A 3706-nucleotide genomic window follows, 5' to 3' on the forward strand; every position below is an offset into this window, starting at 1 on the left:
CTGCAGCAGTTCATGTCTTTTATAAAAAGCTTTGAACAAACACTTTCCAAGAAAAAAGAAGGAAAAAATAAAGGGTTTTTATCACTTATGCCACTAGTTATGTCTCACTACCCAGTTTTGTCATTAAAAGTTACAACTACTAAAAAATGTCATCGTTCCGTGAGATGCTTACTCAAAATGCCATTAGATACCTAAAAATTGTCATCGTTCCATTAGATGTTTGCTTAAAAATGTCATTAGAAATTGTTATTGTCAGGTCAAACCCGTTGACCAAGTTATATGAACAAAATACCTCTAGACCCACATGTCAGATCTCTCTATCTTACAGTGGTAAGTGTGGACCTCACTTGTTAGGAGTAAGCAAGCGATCAATTTTAGAGAAACATAAGAACGCTGTTGGGGGTCGAGTGGAACCCACACCTATCATGGTGAGATAGAGGGAGATCTAACATGTTGGTCCATGGGTATTTCGGCCATTATAACATCGTAAACAGGCTTTGAGCTGAGAGTATTAATGGTCTCTAGATTCACTAGAGCTTACAAAATGTGATGAGTTCCCACATGCTTTCAGCAGCGAGTGATGGCTCGATCTGGCTAATAGCATTGAAGGACATGAGTAAACTAATGAGAAGTTGTCTGCTCATTTTGGTGGAGGAAAACAAAAGGGTTATTTTAACGGAACAACAAACACATGAAACTAGTAACTGACCATTAGGTGCAGCTCAAGACAAAACAGACAGTTGATGAATAGTTTAATATTGAGACTTTTAAAAAGTGTGTTAAGTTTCAATATTGAGACTTAGTACGAGTGAGCGATGCAATCAATTATTTTGTGTCTATGACGGACAGAAAACATTGCTTAAAATTATATCTTGAAACTGGTTGAAACATTGCAGTTTTAGATGCAAAAATTGTAAGTTTCATCACTGAAACTTAAAACTTATTGTGCCCTCGTGCGGGATCCAACTATTGCGCGAATCGCAAGGCAACTCAAGCGGTGCACGGTAACAACAGAAGGGATGTGGACTCCCTAATTATCCTCACTCCACACGAGATTTGGCTAGAGAGGAACAGACGTGTGTTTGACAAGGCAGTGATGATTCCCACACTTGTAATAGGTAGGATTAAAGCAAACTTCCAGAGGTTGAGAAAAGCGAGAGATAGCATGTGCACGTGGGTCTTTCAGCGATGATTGCGTGTGATCAGAACCGTTGTGGGTAACAACTCCCCTACATCTTAATACATAAAACACAAAAAACTCATAAAACATGCAAAACTCTTGTAGTGTTCTTAAATACGAAGTTAATTTATTCGATTGGAGATATAGAAGACCCTAAAAGGGGTATGCTCCCTCCACCGACCTGCCGACAACTCCGATTGACTCAGCCTTGACCATCTCCATCATTGATTCGCATTAGCTCCTAATCACATGCTACCACAGTTTCTTCATCTCCATCGGCCACGAGCGTGTAAATCATGCACTATTTAGGGCTACTATTTCCGGTCATCGTCCTCGGACTACCTCAGACAAACAAACCGGCAATGGAATTAAATATTAGCATCACTGGAATTTAATAATGTACAATTTTTGGTGAACCTAGTGCATGTGAGTATTTTAATAACAAGTAACACCTGGTTTATACTAAAATGTTTTAACATTTTAATTATATAATAATAGTGATGTAATGATTTTATTATCCGATTTTACCATTTACAGTGGAAAATACACTTGCATTAAATTTATAACATATATAAAAAGGAAGTAAAAAATATAGTTTAATGTCTGAGACACCGCTTTTTTTTTACAATTTTAGGTTAATAATCATAACGTGAGAACTTAGCCCTAGCTCTTGATCCATTTTTTGTAATGTTATAATTTTCCTTTGTATCTACTAATATTTACCAACCTCAATTGTGTGATAAATTTAGAATAGGGATTTGTCAAATCGATACTAATTGGTTGGAGGTTGAAACAAAAACTATTGAAGATCAATGAAAAAATCGCATGCCTTTATAATTAATTGTGTCGGTTAGATGAATGTCAAATATATACATGTGTTCACATTTATTTTACTTTCCTAAATATCATGGTAGAGAGCTCTATGACTAGTAGAGATTTCTATCACGTGTCTTTATCTATGTTATTTAAGGGCAATAGACAATATATCACCAATGGGATTTCCCTCAAACCGCCACGTTGCTCCGGATGGATTTTTCATGACCAACTTTTTTTTTCTCCAAGACAAACTCACAAGTTTTATTACGTCGTCACAATGTCTACGACAACGAAGAGAAGATTTCCAAATTGACCTAACCAAACATGTCGGCCAACCCCCATAGTAAGACCATGCTTTTGTGAGCCTCAACATTTGAGTTTGTAAACTTGTGACTAAAAATAAATGAAATAAACCCTGATGAATTTTCCCAATTTCACTAACCACTGCTCCATAGCTATAATGTCTTCCTCTAGGGCCATCGCCTCCCTGGTTGCTAGAACCTCGAGGATAGCATGATCATCAACGTGCGGGAAAAACTCAGTTGACGCGCCCAAAAAAGTACCACCATGGTCAAGGAAAATCGCTCCCACAACTCCGAATCTACCATTCCTCAACACTGTTGCATCAATATTTATCTTCACATGGTCCGCCGGAGGAGGGATCCACTGACTTGTTCTAGATACTAGGGTTGGCGGTCTAGACGTCGCATGCTTTTGCAAAATTTGTATATCTGACGGGAATGATAACACAAAGCTATGGGTAAATAAGTGCCTCTGGAAAATATCCCCGTGAATAGATTTTCTGCGAGAGCTCCATATCGCCAACAGCATTACAATCATCCTTGTAAATTCTTCCCGTGACAGAAAATCGTTCATGGCAAATGCCCAATCCTTGGCATTGGGTTCACTGTTCAGATGCATATGCTCGGTCATTACCTCATTAGAGAGAGAGGGAGCCCAAATGTTGTGTGTCATACTGCAATTTAGTAAAATATTTTTTGCATGTTCATGGATTCGAAGTTCGGTTCACTTATTATTCTCTCTTTTTTGGGGGTAAAAGGGAAATTTCTATTAATTCAAGGAGGCAAGTCAGCCAGTACCATTACAATAATATTGCTTAAGCCTGAGCCCAGCCAAACTGCAGTACGAGGAGTACTTCTATCATATGCAGCGAGCTCATGACTAACTTTATTTTGCGAACGACTAATAGCATTAATAGAAATCTCCCTAGGGTCATCAGTGACCATCCTCTTGGTCTCCTCAACGAGTAAATGAAATTTCGACCTGTCCACCGATGTGGCCTTTATCATTTTGACGGCTTCGGTACTATCCATCTCGATCGCAATAGGGAGCTCAGTCTGGTGTAGTGCAAGCTCAAGGCCCTCCCTACAAGCCGCTAATTCAGCATGGAGACCATTGTCACATGTACGAATCTCCCTACAAGCAGTGAATATAATTTCGTCGTGATCCGAGCAGAGAACCATGCCATCTATGTTCAATTTCGTCCAGCCAGTAGAACACTTATTATTTTCTTTTATGAGGGGATAGAGTGAGTGCTCTAGTCTCTACACAACCGGGGCTCGCTGACGGGTGGGCCACATCACGTGGATTAAGCTTTCCATGGCTCTCTCCCGCATCACGTTCACAGACCACGTTCGTATCGGTTCGCGAACATTTGCGATGTCCGTTTTGGGGATTTGCATTGGAGAT

Source organism: Triticum aestivum, chromosome 6D (assembly GCF_018294505.1).
Source record: "Triticum aestivum cultivar Chinese Spring chromosome 6D, IWGSC CS RefSeq v2.1, whole genome shotgun sequence".
Classification (NCBI taxonomy): Eukaryota; Viridiplantae; Streptophyta; class Magnoliopsida; order Poales; family Poaceae; genus Triticum; species Triticum aestivum.